Below are 20,550 nucleotides of genomic sequence, written 5' to 3'. Positions count from 1 at the left end.
AAGGGAAATCATGCCTCACCAATCCATTAGAATTCTTTGACGGGGATCAACAAACATTTGGACCAGGGTAAGCCAGTGGATGTTGTATACCTGGACTTTCAGAAAGCCTTTGACAAGGTCCCTCACCAAAGGCTCTTAAGGAAACTAAGCAGTCACGGGAGAAGAGGGAAGTCCTCTCGTGGATCAGTAACTGGTTAAAAGGCAGAAAGCAAAGGTTAGGAATAAACGGTTAGTTTTCACGATGGAGAGAGGTAAATAGCAAGGCCCCAAAGGGATCTGCATTGGGACCAGTGCTGTCACCATATTCCTAAATGATCTGGAAAAAAGTGATAAACACTGAGGTGGCAAAGTTTGCAGATGATACAAAATTATTCAAGATAGTTAAGTCCAAAGCAGACTGCAAAGAGTTACAAAGGGATCTCACAAACCTGGGTGCCTGGGCAACAAATTCAGATGAAATTCAATGCTGATAAATGCAAAGTAATGCACACTGGGTCTAAATTAGCAGTTATCACTCAAGAAAGAGGCATTGGAGTCATCGTGGACAGTTTTCTGAAAACATCTGCTCAATATGAAGCAGGAGTCAAAAACACTAACAGAGTGTTAGAAACCATTATGAAAGGGATAGATAATAAGATAGTAACTATCATAATGCCACTGTATAAATCCATGGTACACCAACACCTTGAATATTCCATGCATTTCTGTTTACCCCATCTCAAAAAAGATACATTAGAAACTGAAAAGGTACAGACAAGGACAACAAAACCTATTAAGGCTACAGAACAGCTTCCATATGTTAGAAGACAAGGACTGTTCATCTTGGAAAAGAGATGAGTAAGGGGAGATATGATAGAGGGCTAAAAAGCCATGAATGGTGTGGAGGAAGTGAATAAAGTGTTATATACTCATTGACATAACATAAGAACCAGGGGTCACCCAATGAAATTAATAGGCAGCAAGTTTAAAACAAACAAAAGGAAGTATTTCCTCAGCCAATACATGGCCAACCTGTGGAACTTATTGCCAGGGAATGTTGTGAAAGTCAAAACTATAACGCGGTTCAAAACAGATTTAGATAAGATGATGGAGGATAGGTCCATCAATGGATATTAGCCAAGATGGTCAGGGACGCAATCACATGCACTGGGTGTCCCTAAGACTCTGACAGCCACATGCTGCAAGTAGATGACAAAGGATGGATCACTTGATGGTTGCCCTATTCTGTTCATTCCTTTCAAAGCATCTGGCACTGGCCACTGTGGGAAGACAGGACACCAGGCTAGACGGACCATTGGTCTGACCCAGTATGGCCTGTTTTATGTTCTAAAGTTATGTTCTTGACATTGTTTATGCTCAGCATCTTTGGGTAAATCACTTGACTGATGGCCTCAGAACCCTGTTCCCTCACAGATAACTTGCCAAGACCAAACCAGTTAGTGGGGGCCTGTAGCAGTCAGGAGTAGACAGCTTCCAGATGGTTACAGCAACCTGCTGCTGGACCAACATTGCCACCCTCTTGCATGTGTCCTGACACCACACAGGCAGGGCGAGCTGCTCACAAAGCTCCAGAAATGTTGCTTTCTTCACATAAAAGTTCTGGAGCCACTGCTGGTCACCCCAGGGCCGCACGATGTGACCCCACTAGGCTGCGCTTGTTTCCCTGCTCCACAAGCGCTGGACTACATAGGGGGCATCAGCGACTAAACCAAGAGTCATGAGCAGCATCAGCCTGTTGCATTGTATCCTCCTCCTCCTCCTCTGACAGGAACCTTCAGTATGTCAGAAAATGCCACCAAAATGTCCTCCAGCATCTCATGGATGTTCTGCCCATTTTAGGAAACAGGAATGAAAATACAAGCATGGCAAATTCTTCAAATGGTGCCTCCTTCATGTTGCTGGCTCCAGTTGCCAGGAGCTTGCAGACCCAAAACTCAGCTTGGCTGAATGGGTTGGCGAGCCGAGACAACTTCTGGTAAAGAGCTGTGGGACGGACAGTCAAGGTTTTCCACAGTGCACAATGAACAAAGGGCCAGAGAGGCTACAGCTGGGAGAGCGCTAGGAAGCCTGGGATAGGCTGATTTGACTGGGTCTGCATTGTGCAATGTGGACACGTAAGTGCTGGTGTGAGACACAAGTATTGAAATCCTAAACCCAGGGTCACTATTCAGTATGGACACTTCAGCACAGGCTAAGAAACACTGAGCCTGCAGACTCAAGTCCCAGCCCCAGACTTATATTGCCGTCACTGTTACAGTCTAACTGGGTGAAAGGTTACACAACTTGTCTCCTTAAGTAATTTTCCTCCAAACAGAAAATGTATTTTAAAGCTTGTCAGAATAAATTCCATTTGAAACAGAAATAATTGAAGTCTATATGGGGTGTCTATTCTCACATGCACTATTTCTCTCAACCCCTTTGGAGTGAGGTTTTACTTCAGCACTCCTTAATCCAAAGGGGCTGAATTACATCAAATACAATTTTCAAAATTAGCCACCGTTTCCTATAATACTGAGGTAAAAAGAAAAAAAAAGAAGCAGCAGCAGGAGAAAATCCATATAATTTGCAGGGTTATGATACAATTCAGATTATCACATAACCAGTCATTATTTTGTAACAATTAAGTTCATGTTTAATTCCATTTTCACTGGTAACCACAACCATATTCAAAGATTAGAAAAGCTTCTCATATGCGTTATTTTTCCCTCACTCCTCATTCCCACCACATGAGCCCTGTGTAAAGCTGTGGTCTCCACTCACATAGCGGCCTCCCATTTCTGTGAATTCATTTGTCTCTGGGGGTGTCTACACAGCGACATTAGCCCGTGCTTGAGCCCAGGCTCAAGCCTAACTCCTCTTGCATCTACACTGCAATTGTGCTAACCCAGGGCTGGGACCCAGGGTCCCAGGACCCTGCACAGCTGGAGGGCCCAAGCTTGAGTGAAGCTGAGACCCAAGGTCTGAGCCCCATTGCTTTGCAGTGTAGATGCATCCCTGCTTGACTTAGTTCCCGGAAGTCAGCTGGAAGTATCCCACAGTTCTGTGGGACAAATTCCTTAGTCCTCTCTAGCCCAACAGTCTGCAATCCACTCTACAGAAAATGGAAGCCTCCACCCCTTTGCAAATGGCAGCAGCTCAGGTCAGCATTAACCCATTCTCTCCTGACTACCAATGTGTAAGCACACTATCAGAGAGCCTCCAGGGTGTGCAATGGAGAACCAACCAATCAAGCGTTGGCAAAGCAAGGTGCTTCCTGGTAACATGCAGGGTGGGGCAGTAAAGTTTTCCCACAGTGCACCAAGGTCTTAGAGTCACCACATTTTTGGGGGGAGGGATACTAGGGACTCAGGTCTGCGAACGGCCCTGTGGATGCCAGTGCCACAGGTTCCAGCACAGGTTAGAAAACTCTTAGCATAGGGTTAAAATACAATGTGGCCACTCAAGACCAGTTTCTTAATACAGGTCATCTGACTCAAGTTCCACTAAACCTGGGATTACGCTGTAGTGGAGACATACCCACTGTCTTCTGCTGTACCTGTAAACTAGAGCCCTAGTGTGATGGGGTGTCCACAGCATGCAGGATTAAGAAGGGTTAAGGTGGCAGGTAGGCCATTTAATCACCCAGGTTGCACCTAGAGGAAGAGCCAGGGAGCAGAGAGTGGATTAAATGACCCTCAACTGGGCAGGAACAGGCAGGGTCTATAAAGCCCAGGAGCTGAGAGTAGAAGGGATGGCAGGGGAGAAGACTGCAAGAAAACAGTCAGCAGCCACTTCTAGGAAGTGGGAGGAGTGTTTGAGAGCTGCAGGGAGGCAGTCTGCAGACAGTAAGTCCCTAGAGGAAGGATTGGGTGCGGGGGAACCAGAAAGAGTAGGTAGCCATCCAGGGAGGGAGTAGTGAGTGATGAGAGGGTAGAGCTCAGAACTACTGAGCTGAGGATCCCTGGACTTGAACCCAGAGTAGTGGGCCTGGGTTCCCCTACTGGCCACTGGAGGAGTGCCCCAGCAGGGCAGCACAGGAAAAGAGTGTTTGCAGAGGACTTTGGGTAATCCTAGAAGGGGGAAAGACCGACGGTGACCCAGCTGAAGAGCCGAGTCATGAAGAGAATGCTGCTGTTCCTGGAGTGAGGTGGATCCGCAAGGTGAGAGGAGGATGGGAGAGGCACAATCTGAAGAGGGTGCACCAACTGGCACAGCTAATCCCCAGGATGGCTAGCCAGAGGTGGCCCTGGGGTGACTGGATCCTGTGCCACCTAGGTTCAAGCACAGGTTAGAAAAGTCTTAACACAGGGTTAAAATACTATGTAGATACACAAGCCCAGGGTATCCTAACACAGGTCATCTGACTCAAATCCCGCTAAACCTGGGATTACACTGCAGCGTAGACATACTTGCTGTCTTCTGCTGTAAGCGTTGGTGGAAGAAGACTCACACTATGTGGGAACATTTGCATCATGGCAAAACCATCTGTATTCTTCTTGTCCAAAAGCCAACCACACAGGTCTGTGGGGAAGGAATGTCCTCTGAAGGCAACAACTGTTTCTCACTTTGCCTCATGAAATTTAGGACCCAAATGGCAAAGGACAATTGCTCCCAATGTAACCACAGCATGCTTTAGGACCAGAATCAATGCCACGGAACTAAGGAGCAGTGTTCTAAAAACAAATAGTTCAGCTGGGCTGTAGGTTATCATAGTTTCCATCTCTGGGGTGAAAACCAACTACTGGGCACCTGCTATTTCTACCTGAGTTCTTGTCTAATCCTTGGGCTTGGGTGGGGTAATTTCCAACTCCTCTGGAGTTGGATGCTTACCAAACCACACCAAATTTCAGCAGTCATAGTGAGGAGACATGCTCAGTTTATTTATTTAAGCTGGTGGCTGGGGTGTTTATTAAAAAAGGCATAATTCTGCAGTTATCCTGCATTCAACACTGATTTCACTTTATACATTTTTGCAGCATCCAAGAGGGTAAGATCATCAAAATCTCTTCCATTTTCTCCATCTCTGCATCGACAGAGATTGTGTTTCCCAACTAACAGGCCGCATGCACCTGATTAGGAAGGAAATGTCTTCAACAGTAACCTCCTGCACAGTCTGGGCCATAGTTGCTTTGGGATCCAAATACATGGGGTTTTGCCTTAGTTCCAAGTCACTTACTGTAGAACACACTTCCCAGATCATCTGGAACAATACTGCCATAACCAGCTGAACAACAGTGTGTTGACCAAGCTAAACTAAAACCTTCATAACATTAACTGAACAAACTGGACCAGAATGCTTTGTGATCAGACTATTGAACAAATTGAATCAATATATTCTTCAGTTAAACTGAAGAGAAGTGGAAAAATATATCTTGTGAAATCACAGCACTGCTGTTGCAATGACAGCTACCATGAAAGAATGAAATGTTACTGAAACCTGAATTCTAACTTGGAACTAATATTCTGGAATGTAACTTCTGTATCTAAGCTCTCACAATCAGAATGATTATTCAGGGATGTAAATTGTTTTATTACAAATTACCAGTTATTGGAAAATCAGTTCTTATAAGTAAAAGGTTAAAAGTGTGATAACTGACAAAAATATAATTGATTATCGTAGCAATAATAAGTGGAAATGAGTTGTTATATAATCAAAATGAGAAAAAATCAAGTGAATATGTAAAGGGTATTATATTTATATTCATGTTAAATTCTCTATAATTGTACGGTAGGTAGATGCTGTGACCTTTGTACGAACTCCTGCTTTGTATCTGTGCTGGAGAATGCAAGCTTAGCAAAAACCAAGATACAAGAAGTTGTCAAATACACAGAAATACAACAACTTCTAGGTGTTGTGCTATACCTGGCTACCATAATATGTATGGAGATAGGTGAGAGAGAGTCTGTAACTTCCATAGTATAAGCCAATAGTAATAGTATATATAATAAAATTACACAATATAACCTTTTTCTTGAATTATCCTTATGTTAAGATCTTCCAAAATGCTTTTTTACTTACGTTAAACAAAGAGATACTTGAAGTACTGTAATTTCAGGGCTAGGCACAAACAAAGCAGAAAAACAGAGAATGCTAGGCCTGGAATGTTCAAAACAAAATTCTTGTCTTGTGTACATGCCTCTCTGTTTTTGCTCAATCTCTGAGGACTGCATAAATGTCAAAATGTAAAATATATGCCATGTTAAAACTTACAACATATTCCCCACATAGAAGGTGTAGCAATTACTCTCTATGAAAAACATCTAACAGAAAATAGAGAAGAAAGACATATTAGATAAAGTGATATAGGGAAAACTGTGAAACTTCTCCCCAGTAGGTAGAAATACAGGAGGGATAAGCACAGAGTCTTTGAGACAGTGTGACCGCTGCAACTCCTGTCTTCCAGAGGGATTGGTAACTCTTCCTTTTTGTATTATGCTGTATTAATATTTTACTAATAATTATAAATTGATTAAGCCTAGTTATTGGATATCTCCTGTTTTTAATTTATATTGAACCCACAACAACTGTGTTTGTGTCCAGTTATTTCAGTTTGTTGCACAATTTGTGGTATGCCATTGTTCACCACTTCAGAGTAGAAATTTAAAAACACTACTGTTTCCTTCATAGCATGCCCAAAAGCTTGGACTATTCTTTTTTGATGGCTGAACTGCAGTTAACTTCTTCCATTTCATCTCGGAGGGGAGGAGAAAAGACACAAATAAAACAAAATACTACTGTTATACCAGATGGTCATTTGTCTCAAAGTTCCCAATAAATCTGAGGAACATTCCGTCAAACAAATGTAATATCCAATTATGAAACTAAACCGCCTTCAGGAAAAAGAGAACAAACCACAGCACAGAGGGATATAAGACACTTTCAGTTTGATATAAAATGTAATTCCAGAGCAGGTTATATCTGATAACCCAAAATCAAAATAGATTCTCCCATTGTGTTCTCCTCTGATCCATTGAAACTTGATTTACTCAGTGCCACCTCATTATTATTAACCCATGTTATTTACAAAAGATTTAGCTTCATCACAGTGAGGAAAAACAGCCAACCTTCCCATCCACAACAATCCCAGCTCAAGAGGAAAAAGGTAAGAAGCAGCTTTGCCAAACTATGGAAGCAGAAATTAAAGCACAGAATGATTACTCTGCATTTGGGATCCATTCAAATTCCCCCTCCAGATCTGTGATGCTTTCAGACCTAATCTCAATGAGTCTGATTGAGGATTCACATGTGACACCTAAGCACAGAGAATACTCGGAACACAGCACCACGTGACACTTTGGGGGAGGGAGGGATAGAATGTGGGGTGGATAAATGCTGTTGTGGTTTACACAGATGCTAATGTTGCTGGGTGAGGGGGGATTGTGATAGTGATGGGGAAGGAGGGAATTCCTGTGATTCACTCCATGTTCTGCAGGTGTCACAGAGGCTGAAATGACACATTTTTCTGACACTACCCCTGCTCTTTGTTATATTTCAATCTATTTTAAATTAGGAAAATGATGGGAAGATAATTCTGTCCAGCACAACCCTGAGCAATGTGAGAACAACTGGGATTGAGACAATCTGTCCCCAAAGGGGGAACTTGGTGACTAACAATCACTTTGTAATGGGGGAATGGTATCAATGCAATGCTCGGGGTTTGTCTAAGCTAAAAAAAATGATGGAGTTTAGCTCAGGTCAAGGGGAAAGCTAACCCCAGCAACTGTACCTGGGTTATGTCTGCACTGCAAATGTCGTTGTGTTATTACAACAAGATCGACAAGCTGAGCAGCTAACTCCATGTAAAATTCCAGTGGTGACAAAGTACAGGTAGATTTTAATTCAGGGTAGCTAGTCAAGGTCAACTCTATCTCCCTCACCTGGGACGGATAGATATTTGTGGGAGACACAATGCCATGACTTATAAGACAAAGAAGTTGAAGAAAAAGATCGTAGGATTCACCCTGAAAAAGGGTGAGGTGCTAAAGACAGAAGCGCAAGATTTACCAGGAGCTGAGAGACCAAAGTGGAGAAAATGTTGCAAACTATGCGGGAATTACCTAATATATTGAAAAAAAATCTTTGGCCAGCACTAGTAAAGACATTTACGCATTAGTCGCCTTTGTGGATTCTCCTATGTTTGATAAAAGTTGAGCTCTGACTAAAACTTTTCCCACACTCAGGGCATGTGAAGGGTCTCTCGCCAGTGTGGGTTCTCTGATGTGTGATGAGGGTTGAGCTCTGACTAAAGCTTTTCCCACACTCAGAGCACGTGTAGGGTGTCTCCCCAGTGTGCACTCTCTGATGTGTGATAAGGTTTGAGTTCCAACCAAAGCTTTTCCCACACTCAGAGCAGGTGTAGGGTCTCTCTCCTGTGTGGATTCTCCGATGTGTGATGAGGTGTGAATGCCGGTTGAAGCTTTTCCCGCACTCAGGGCATGTATAGATTGTCACTTCTCTATGGATTCGCTGATGACTAATAAGGGCTGAGCTCCGACTGAAGCTTTTCCCACACTCAGAGCATGTGCAGAGTGTCTTGTCTACATGGATTCGTTGATGTGTGATAAGGTTTGAGCTCCGACAGAAGCTTTTCCCGCACTCTGAGCATGTGTAGGGCCGTTCACCTGTGTGGATTCTCCGATGTGTAATAAGGTGTGAGCTCTGGCTAAAGCTTTTCCCGCACTCCAGGCACGGATAAGGTGTCTCTCCTGTGTGGATTCTCCGATGTGTGATCAGATTTGAGCTGTGGTTGAAACTCTTCCCACACTCAGGGCATGTGTAGGGTTTTTCTCCTGTGTGGATTATCCAGTGCCTAAGAAGGTCTGAACTCTCACTGAAGCTTTTCCGGCACTCGGAGCATGAGTAGGGTGTCTCTCCTGTGTGGATTCTTTGATGTGTGATAAGGGCTGAACTCCGACAGAAGCTTTTTCCACACTCAGAGCATATATAGGGTGTCTCTCCTGTGTGGATCCTCCGATGTTTGATGAGGTTTGAGCTGTGATTGAAACTTTTCCCACACTCAGGGCATGTATAGGGTGTCTCTCCAGTGTGGATTCTCTGATGTGTGATAAGGGCTGAGCCATGACTGAAGCTTTTTCCACACTCAGGGCATGTGTACGGCCTCTCTCCAGTGTGGACTCTCTGATGTGTGATTAGGGTTGAACTCTGACTAAAGCTTTTCCCGCACTCAGAGCATGTGTAGCGTTTATTTCCTGTGTTGATTCTTTCATGTCTAAGAAGGTCTGAGCAGCTACTGAAGGTTTTCGCTGACTTATGCTGACTCTCACTGATTTTTGCCTGTGCACAATTTCTTGGAGAAACTTTCCCTTCGGATCTTCCTACTAATGTCCCATGTGGTTCTACTTGCTCAGCATATTCCTGCAGGGGATTCCTCTCCACCTTCTCACTCACCATCCCATCACCTGGAGGGACAGAGAGAGAATCCAGACATAGGTCATTCTCTGTTCTGGGAGAAAAGGAAACCTCAAAGAAAGTAATGGAAAAGGGTGGGAACAAACCAAAATAAGTGCTGGATAGATCAAACAAAACAGTATTTGATTTCCACCCTCTCCCACCCCAAGCCTTTCCCCAGAGGACAGAGAGGAGGTCATTTCTGGGTCCACATCCCACTCAGAGGGAAGGAAGATTGGGGAGGGAGCTACAGCCAGGTGTCACTAAGAAGAGGTGGGAAGCCATGAGTGACATGTGCCATGAGGATGTCACACCTGCTGGGAACAATTCTGAATTCAGAGAGCTCACAAGACCTTGGCTGGGAATCCCAAACATTTCCTTCATTCACAGACAGTTTTTGAGTTGGTTTAACTGATGCCTCACCTGTGCAGGCACCTCTCTGGATCTTTCTTTCCTCAGAGCCCTGGAGATCTGGGACCCATGGCTCTTCCCCTCGTTCCAGCTGAGAGATCACATCAGGCTTGGAAACGGGAAACCCTGCGTAAGAGAAGAAAAACAAGCGAGATCAGTTGAATTTGTAGGATGCTTGTCACAAAGAAAATTCCATTATTTACCTTCAGCTGATTTTTAAGTATGCCAAGGCCAGATTTCTTGGCACCAAGCAGCAACACAGTTATTATATTTGTTCATGTTCATTACCATAGTGGCTAAGGGCCAATAAAAATAGGCCCCCATTGTTCTTGGCATTGTATGATCACAGAATAGTAACAGTCCGTGCTCTGAGGAACCTACCATATAAATAGACAAGACAGACACCGGGTGGGGGAAGGGTTAGAATACGGGGTCAGAGTGAACAGTGTAATGGCAGAGAGACAGATATGATGAACACAGGCCTATCCTGATACTATGGTATTTAACTGTGATGGGGTGTACACCCCACTGTGAGTCTGACGGGGTTAAAGGACACTTGGGCCAGGGAAATGAGGGAGAGTGAACAAGCTGAAAGGCTACATGGAAGGTGGAACCTGAGAGGGACACAACATTGGTGAGGCCCACAGTCGTGCCTTCTTCAAACCCCGCCCCCATTTTCTGACAAGGAGAACCCATAGGGCTCTGCTCTTTTGAACTCCATCAGGGAGCTTGAGTGGGTGATGAGACACTGACCAGAGACCTGGGCAGAGGTGGTTGTCTGGGTAGAGAACTGCCTGGTGTCCCTTGGGCCAAGAGCTGAAATGCCAAAAGCTCAGGCCCCAAATACCACTGGGCCCAAACTTCACTGAGGGTATCCAGGAGAACTTGGACCCTGAATCCTAGCAGAGGGGGATACAAAGGCCGATAGAGGAGCCTGGAAGCCCACCCTCAGCTGGCCAGGAGACATGTGGGTCACGCAGAGCAGACTCATTTGAAGGGGCCACCCACTCAGGAAAATTAATGGCCAAAGCCCTTTCTCCCATGTGGCTGTTTTGCACGTGAGCAGCCAGGCCATTTCAGATGGGACTGCCCATTCATGGACTGTAACGATGGGCAAGCCTGGATAGCAGATAACTGGGCTCAGAAAAGGGGCCATGCAGACATTCCTGCTCAGGCTGCAGCATGGGATCTGAAGCTGTGGAGGGGCGTAGGGCTCAGAGCCTGAGCTTCAGCTTGAGCTGAAACATCTCCAGGGCTATTTTTAGTGCTGTAGCGTGAACCCTGTGAGTTGGAGTCCGTAAATCCAAGCTCACAAGCTTCCTGCCACAGGTATATTTTTGCAATATAGACATACCCGTTGTCATTCTGGATCCTCCACTGATGTAGGCTAGTTTCAGCTAGTCCTTTAATGGCCCATTCATACCAACCCAGACACCTCATGTCTCCTGCTCTGCTGCACAAACAGATTTTTAACCCTTTTGCGCCCCCTGGCTAGCAACCCCTAGTCTAGTAAGTCACTGCCGTGCAAATCATTTCTACAAATATTACCGAAAATTCTCACTTCATCACTTCACTTCCCCCTGAGACAGAACTGAGCAGGGTCGCTTTAACCAGGGACCTGGGGAAGTTTAATCCCATAATTGTTATCCAGGGATGCCAAAACCAATTTCCTATCCCCTTGGTAACTGTCCTACCAGGCATATCACTGACTCATACCACCAGAGAACCACAGGGTTAAAAGGGACCCCAAGAGCCCATGATTCTTACAGCTCAGTTTTCATAAGAATATGGGAATGGCCATACTGAGTCAGACCACTGGTTCATTTAGCCCAGTATCCTGTCTTCCCACAGTGGTCAGTGCCAGATGCTTCAGAGGGAGTGACCAGAACAGGGCAGTTTATCAAGTGATTCATCTCCTGTCATCTCATCACAGCTTCTGACAATCAGAGGTTTTAGGGACACCCAGAGATGGAGTTCCATCCCTGACCATCTTGGCTAATAGCCATTGATGGCCATATCCTCCATCAAATTATCTAATTCTTTTATGAACACAATTATACTTTTGGCCTTCATAACATTCCCTGGCAAGAAGTTCCATGGGTTGACTGTGTGTTGTCTGAAGAAGTATCTCCTTATATTTGTTTTAAACCTGCTACCCATTAATTTAATTGTGTGACCGCAGGTTTCTGTGTTATGTGACAAGGTAAATAACATTTCCACACATGGTATGGAACCCAGTCTTATGAGTTTTCTCCATATGAGGAGAGCTTAAAAAAGACTGGGACTTCTATGGGTTTTTTAAGCTTCCATATGAGGAGAGCTTAAAAAGACTGGGACCGTTCAGGTTCCATAAGACTGGGACTGTTCAGGTTAGACAACAGACAACTAAGGAGCAATATGATAGAGGTCTATAAAATAATGCATGGTGTAGGAAAGGCTCAGGGAAATGGTAGCTATGTTTAAGATGGTGCACACCTTGGCTGCTGATTATAGGGTCCTGGAGCTTGTTGAAGTAAAACTGCTTAGGCCTTAAACATTGGTCAAGAAAAGTATGTCTTATGGGTAAAAGGAGGGGGTAAAACAGAGAATGAGAATGTACTGAAAAATGTAACTGTCTGAACTGAAAAAATGCTTGTACTGCAGTTTGCTTATGTCTGTAACCTTGACTAATGATAAGAAGAATGAATGCTGTAATTCTAACACTGTTATAAATATATGTTAAAATCTGCCTGAGGGCGGAGACCCTTTACTGACCAGAGGCAACTCTGTCAGTGGCTCTCTCCTTGCGTATGCTTGTGCTTCATAATAATAAAAAAGTCTCAGATGTCTAATGAGCCTCAACTAAAAATGCAGAGTGAAGCCTCGTTTCTTCCACAAGCTGAAAGGTGGAGTAGAGGACCGGCCCATTTTCCCCCACCAGTCACTGGGGAAGTGGCACAGACCAGGCAGTGGATGGGAAGACTGCTGGAGCATTGTGCATGGAGAGACTATGATACACGGCATGAGGGCAAAACACATAGTGACCTGGCTAGAGGGCCAACGCACAGAGAGAGCCCCCGGAGTAACAGAGAGTGGGAGAGAGAGGCAGCAGGGTGCACAACGAGCCGCAGAAGGAGTCATTGGCTCTGGAAAGAGCTAATCCCCAGAGCAGCCAGGAGGAGGTGCCCTAGGGGTGAGTGAACTTCGTGACAATTTGGTAGAAAATGCAGGCAGGCGGTTGCCCGATACAAGGGTAGCATGAGGGACTGGGCATGACGAGCACCCCAATACAAGCAGCGAGCGGATCCCATGACAGCGATAGGTGACACACCACATTTAGTAGTTCTGCACTTTCACATTTGAGTTCTCTTGGGTGAATCCCATCTGGTCCTGGGGACTTATTACTGTTTAATGTATCCATTTGTTCCAAAACCTCCTCTATTGACCTCTCAATGTGGGACTGTTCATCAGATTTGTCACCTAAAAATAATACGTCTGGTGTGTGAATCTCCCTTCCATCTTCTGCAATGAAGACAGATGCAAAGAATTCATTTAGCTTCTCTTCAATAGCTTTGTCTTCCTTCAGTGCTCCTTTCGCTGCTCATTTGTTCAATGGCCCCACTTATTGTTTGGCAGGCTTCCTGCTTCTGATGTCCCTTCAATAATTGATGTACTTGAAAAAAAACCTACTGTTTGCTTTTGTGTCTTCTGCTAGTTACTTCTCAAATTCTTTTTTAGCCTGCCTAATTATACTCTTAAACTTGACTTGCCAGACTTTATGGTCCTTTCTATTTTCATCAGCAGGATTTGACTTCCAGTTTTTAAAGGATGCCTTTTTGTCTCTAACCACCTCTTTTATTCAGTTAAGCCATGGTGGTATTTCTTTGATCCTTTGCTGTTTTTTTATTCAGGTTATACATATTGTTTGAGCCGTTCTTACTGTGTTTTTAAAAAGTTTCCATGCAGTTTGCAGGCATTTCACTCCTGTGACTTTTGCCACCCAAAAACCTTTGGATTTAAAACTAGGACAAGGTTCTGCTACTACCTCCTCCTATTCCATTTCCAGGGAGTGAAGAGGGAAGTAAATCTACATTCCTCCAAGTGTCCACTATCTTGGCTGCAGCCTGGAGAGTCTCTATCCTTAGATGATAGTAGGAAGTGCCCCCTTGAGAATTTGGGGTATGTGACACAGAGGTTCACTGCTGCCAACTAGCAAAGTCTTCCTTGTTCTTCACAAGTAACTCCTGTCTCAAACCTGACAAACTCACTACACCCAATACACTGCCTTCATGGTATTTACCCATAAAGGGTAGCAGGTGACATCTCTACTGAAAGCTTGTAATCTATCAGTTCTCATACACACTGTGAGCTTCAAGGATGCAGGAAAAGGGCTATGACTGGGACCAGCAGCAGTGCCACGTGAAAACCTGACTGATCGACCAACGAGGACGACCCCCCCCCCCCCCAGCTCACAAGCACCGATAGTTCCAGCAATCTGGAAAAGACTATAAAGAAGGAGAGTGACATCACTTGGCTTCACTCCCACACAGCTCAACACCTGAAGAAACGGCTGACATACAAAGAACTTTCAACTGAGAGAGGGGGATCCCAAGTGGGGAAAGCAGTCTCTACCTACTAACTGAAGAGCTGTAGTCGGCTTGTACCATCTCTCAGGATGAGACATTTCTCGATTCAAATCCTGTTAGAATTTAGACTGCAATCTTATTTTTATTTCTTTGGTAACTACTTCTTGTTTCCTTACATTTGCAACTTATAATCACTTAAAACCTATTTTTCTGTAGTTAATAAACTTGTTTAATATTTTATCTTAACCAGTATGTTTTTAGTGAAGTGTTCAGGCAATCTCAACTCTATCTCTGCAGCAAGTTCTCCCCTTTGCTTCACAAATATTATGCAGGACACAACAGGCAGCTATAAACAGAGTCCTGCAAACCCGCAGATACCTGCTTTATATCTGTGGATATCCGCAGCCCACTTTTTGATGGATCAGAGGCTGATCTCGAAGATGGGGAAGTAGATGTCTGCAGTTCATAGCCTTTGAGGCTGCTTCCCTGCCTTTGAGATACGGAGATTGGTATGGTTACCCGTCAGCTGTTCGGCCTCTTCCCCCACACTGTGGGCCACCATCAGCTGTTTGGCCGCTGCCTGGAGGGGTTGGCCCCCAAACAGCTATTGGCAGCAGCTGCAGTGGGGCTGGCCTTCAAACAGTTGATTCGGGGGCCCAGAGCTGCAGGTGCCATGCAGGTGCGGATGCCATAGAAGAAATAGACTGCGGATGGCAGGTCGGATGTAAATTAATTCTTACAGATGCAGATCCACATTTTTGTATCTGTTCAGGACTAGCTATAACCATTGGGATATTTTTCACACTGAAATCCAATCTCGTGAGCAAACAACGCCAGCGCCCTTTCATCTACAGAAAGCGTGTTCAGCTGCCATTCTGTACCTGCTGACCCTGGAGATGAATCTCTCCTTGGTGCTGTTGAGGTGGCCAGAATATGGTTTCATGAGCCAGGGGAGTAAGGCCAAGGCTGGACCTCCAGGATCACAACTGGCATTTCAACATTGCCCATGGTAATCTCCCAGTCAGGAAGGAAGGTCCCTGTTTTTAGCTTTCTGATGAGTCCTGTGTTCTTAAAGGTGCGCGCATCGTGCACCTTCCCTGGCCAGCCCACACTGATGTCAGTGAAGCACCCCCAGTGATCCACCAGCACTTGCAGAACCATGGAAAAGTAGCCCTTTCTGTTGGTGTGCTCTGGGGCATGGTGCTCTGGGGCCAAAATCGGAATGTGCATGCCACCTAATGCCCTATCGCAGTTTGGGAACCCCATAGCTGCAAAGCCATCCACTATGCTCTCAGCACATTGCTGAGAGTCACAGTCCTGCATAACAGGACACGATTAATAGCCCCGCACTGGATTGCTGGGGCAAGCTCAGCACAAAGATCCAGCAATGTGGCTTTGCACATCTGAAAGTTCTGCAGCCACTGCTCATCATCCCAAACCTGCACGACAGAGTAATCCAGGGACCAGTCAGTACTCATGTCTCAGGCCCAGAAGCAGTGCTCTACCATCTGCAGCTGCTCCATGACTGTGTTGTGAGAGGCCTGGACATGACATGACCCACAGTCATCTTCTGTACACACTTAACATAATCTGCAGCCATCTTGTATGCTCAGCCACTAGAAATTGGAAACAAAAACTACAGAGTCAGGAAAATTCAGCCTTGCCAGATAGTAATGCTGCAGCTGGTATTCTTCTAACTGGGACAGATACAGTAAAATCACAGTTTCCTGGGACCAGAAGTTTCTTACTGGGTGCCTATGTGAGTTTTTTGTTAAAAGTTGCTTTTGCTGATAGGCAGAATTTGATGTTTAGCTGTTGCTAGAGAAATGGTTTTTGCCCATTAGGGGCTCTGATTGGTTACATTTATACACAGTCAAGCTTTAAGTAAAATAATTGGTTAAGGTATAGATAAGGACTCTGATTTTAACTATATAATGAGGATCAGAAGAGAAGTCTGTTGGAACCTAGCTCCAGGACACAGCTCAAGACCAAAGCTGCCAGAACTCTAATACCCTGCATGACCCTAACGTTCAGCAGCCGGAAACCCAAGCGATATCCAATCCCGAGTGCCAACGGGAGATGTCCATCTGCTTTATTGGGAATGGTGAGCATTGGATGCGTGGCATGTGTATTCTGCTGATTAATCGCTAATAAACACACATTGATGCAGAGTCCAGCACGTAGGATAGAAAAATCCCATGCACTGCTACAGAGTGGTGATCGACTGGCTAGGCAGCTGTACGGCAGAAAAGGATCTGGGGGTTACAGTGGACAAGAAGCTAGATATGAGTCAGCAGTGTGCCCTTGTTGCCAAGAAGGCTAACGGCATATTCAGCTGCATTAGTAGAAGCATTGCCAGCAGATCGAGGGAAGTGATTATTTCCCTCTATTCAGCACTGGTGAAGCCTCATTTAGAGTACTGTGTCCAGTTTTGGGCCCCCCACTATAGAAAGGATATGGACAAATTGGAGGGAGTCCAGCAGAGGGCAACGAAAATTATCAGAGTTGGAGTACATGACTTATGAGGAGAGGCTGAGGGAACTAAGCTTGTTTAGTCTGCAGAAGAGAAGAGTGAGGGGAGTTTTGATAGCAGCCTTCAACTACCCGAAGGGGGGTTCCAGGGAGGATGGAGCTAGGCTGTTCTCAGTGGTGGCAGATGACAGAATAAGGAGCAATGGTCTCAAATTGCAGTGGGGGAGGTCTAGGCTGGATATTAGGAAAAACGTTTTTCACTAGGAGGGTGGTGAAGCATTGGAATGGATTACTTAGGAAGAGGATGGAATCTCCATCTGTAGAGGTTTTTAAGATACAGCTTGACAAAGCCCTGGCTGGAATAGTTTAGTTGGGGTTGGTCCTGCTTTCAGCAGGAGGTTGGTCTAGATCAGCGGTTCTCAACCTTTTTTTCCCCCGAGTACCACTCGGGCCAGGTACAGTCAGGTCAAGTACCACTCGACGTGACTGTACCCGACCCGAGTACCACTCGGGGAAAAAAAAAAGGAAGGGACCTGCAGCGGGGTTTCGCGGCGGCAGCGGGAGGGATTTGTGGCGGGGTTTCGCGGCAGCAGGGAGAGACTTGCGGCGGCTTACATGGGGGAAACAATACCCGCCGCCGAAACCCTTCCGCCATTTGCCCATTTTCGGTGGCCAAGTTTCGCAAGGGCGGGTGGGAGGGCACTTTCAGCGGCGCGGTACGGCTCGCGTACCACCCAGCCTTCACGTAAGTACCACCGGTGGTACGCGTACCACCGGTTGAGAACTGCTGGTCTAGATGACCTGCTGAGGTCCAGCCGTAATCTTCCATGACCTTCCAACAGTAATCTTCTATGATGTTACTGTGTAAAGGCTCTTTCACTGGGAAAACGTCCTGTTAATGCATAGAGGGCCATTGCACACAGAGGCGGAGGAGAGGGTTCTAAATTTGTGCGGGCAACAAATGCCACCAACAAATATGAATCAGTTTGCACTATGTCCCTCAGCAAACTGATGGCCAGGAAATCGTTATGTTCCCCGCAGTCCTTTTTGCAGCTCTGGAAATACCAGAGGATCATGCATCCAGTACTTGCCAGACTCATGACAATCGTGCAGAGCTCTACAGGCTTCATGCTTCTGTGAGAGATGGCAGACAATCACAAGTCCAGCTCAGGATCATGGGAAATTAAAAACAGACACGAAAATTATGGGATAGACTTGATATTATGATATGGGATGGAGAACATCACATTACAGGAAGTTGACCCATTGATCTCAGGCAGACCCATGCAAATTGTTCTGCCCCAACATGCATTTCCAAAACTACCCAAAAGACAGTGAGCTGAAGGTAGGTGTATTGTTCCCTGGGAGACCTATCCATAGCACATCGCACTGTGCTTCCACACAGGCACTCCTGGTGAATGTATGCAGAGGGGACAAAAGGAGCCAAGCGTGCACACGCACAACTCATGTACTAAAAGCGGTGGCTGTATGCCAACATAACATGCACTGGCAAAACTTCATAGTATAGACATGGTCACAATGTTATCCAGCTTTACTACACCTTCCCCAAAGGAGAGGGGAGGGGAAAAGTGTCTCCTTCCAGACACCTCTCTTTTGTCAGGCCCTACTAGCCTTTTTTTTCTCTCTCCTGCTTCTCCCCCCTTGCACTTCCTTCCTAAGCTCTTTTCTCCAGTCTCCTTGTTATTCGGATAATTAGCTTCTTAGCGTTCCTGCCCCAATCTGATCTGGTAACCAGAAGCTTCTCTCTTCCCCAGGCCTTCCCCAGGGCCTAATGCTTCCCAGCACTCTGCACAAAGAGGGGACCCTGAGGGCTGAGCTGAAATCAATGAAACACCCTGATTATGAAAAGAGACTAAAGGTGAGACTCTGTCAGAGAAGAAAGAGCACAAGGGGTTATCCATTACAGAGGTGACACTGCCAGTGTGAATCTCATGAAAAGTGGATCCCAGCTCTCTGGACTGGACAAGCGCTGTCAGGTCTGACCATAGGGTGAGGAATAGATTATTAGACTGGAACGGAACTGTAATAAGTGTACGCTCCAGACTGACTTTATATTTTTCTTTTATCTGCAACCTTGTGCTTCTAATTCTCTTCCTTGCATTTATTTTGGATTTTTACTTTAAGCCAAGTTAAATAAACTTCTAGTTGGTTTTATTATAGGCATGACCAAGTGCCTGGCACTACAGAGTGTGCGGAGTTGAGGGGAGGCCGGTGACCCTGGGTGCACTGCTTCCCACTGAGGCAGCAGATCGGTGTACATAGTGGGTGTCTGGAAGGGACTGAGCACTTGAGTGTAACCAGATGGGGCGTGCCTATTGCACGTGGAGGGAAAACATGGGGCTCGCGGAGCACAGAGCAGTGTGATTGTGCTGTCAGCAGCTGGCAGGTTTGGGAGAATTTCCCGTACTGGGCACAGACAAGGCTCTCACACTGCAAGCAGCTGGTAGTGATTCACCCCAGACACCTTGGGTAACCCACCAGGGTCACAGTGAGATCAGGGAGAACCCCTTATGAGCAAGCACCCAGCTCCTTCCTGTGTCTGCACAGGGATCTGAGACACAGGTAGGGCAAATGGCTTAACATGTAGACTCCTGGCTGTCCGTCCTTACAGCATTCAGTGGGGTTTTACCACACAGGGCTTGAGAAGGGTTCTCTCATTCCTAGTATCTCTTCACCCAAGCAATGTCCCCCCCATTAACCACCACCATCCCACTCCTGCTGGGGAGCAGAGGCGTCTGAGTACGCCAGGACATGTGCACAGGGCCTGGGCAGGAGCACATCTCCCAGCACACCCTTTGCCCCCGAGGAGATGGCCGGGTGACTGCTTTCCTTTGAAAGTTCAATCGCATTGTTTACAAGATGAGGTTGAGCTACAGGCAGCTTTTCTGGCTGGACATAGGATGGGTGAGTCCCCAGTCCCAGAGAAACCCATTTTCTCCAGCTGGTACCTCAGTCACCTTGTGACAAGTTAGTGACCTGTGTTAATAAACCCTGGGCTTGAGTGTCTACACTGTATTTTAAACCTATGTTAAGGCTTTTCTAACCTGTGCTGGAACCTGGAGCTCTGGTGCCCACACAGCAGTATGCAGACCTAAGTCAAAGTAACCACATCCCACAGTCCCTAGGGTGCCCCCCTCAAAAAATGTGGCTGCTTTAACTGTAGGGCTATGGTGCAATGTGGGAAAATGTTCTGACTCCAACACAAAGGGATCTACCTGTCCCCAAACTCATCTGCTAACTGGAATGTGCTACACAGATCCCTCAGCTTCTTATCCACTAACCCCATTCTAAGCTTGTGGAGACGTGTCTCATTGAATTGCTCTAACCTCACCAGGTCATATAAACTTTCCAGTGTAGCAGCACCTGCACCTTTGCGAGATATTTTACCACCAGGGAAGTAGTTTCCATGCTCATCACACCCTGGGTCTTCTGCAAATCCCAAAACCTTTCCCTATAAGCCACAGATGTCAATTCAAGCTTAAGCAGTAGAGCCCTTTTGAACTGTTCATAGTGCCCTGTATCAACTCCATCCACCTGGCTACATATCTCCCTCACTTTGGGAGCGAGTCAGAGGCAAGACAGCAGAGGTGGTACAAAGAATCAACCTGGTTCCCATCACAAGCCTTCTCAAAGGCAGTGAGGTAGGCATCGATATTCCCCTCTCCGTAAACTGGTCCAACCATTCAGTATCTA

The 20,550-nt window shown here is 45.8% G+C and overlaps 1 pseudogene; it reads right to left on the bottom strand.

The window, feature by feature from the left end:
- LOC137153365 (zinc finger protein 585A-like) overlaps positions 1–20,550 on the bottom strand; it is a 57,320-nt pseudogene that overhangs the window by 22,782 nt on the left and 13,988 nt on the right.

This window comes from Emydura macquarii, unplaced genomic scaffold, assembly GCF_026122565.2.
Source record: "Emydura macquarii macquarii isolate MOO-44397 ecotype Brisbane River unplaced genomic scaffold, CSIRO-AGI_Emac_v2 contig_1253, whole genome shotgun sequence".
Lineage (NCBI taxonomy): Eukaryota > Metazoa > Chordata > Testudines > Chelidae > Emydura > Emydura macquarii.
The sequence above is the reverse complement of the archived record's forward strand: the minus strand, read 5'-3'. Positions and strand labels throughout refer to the sequence as shown.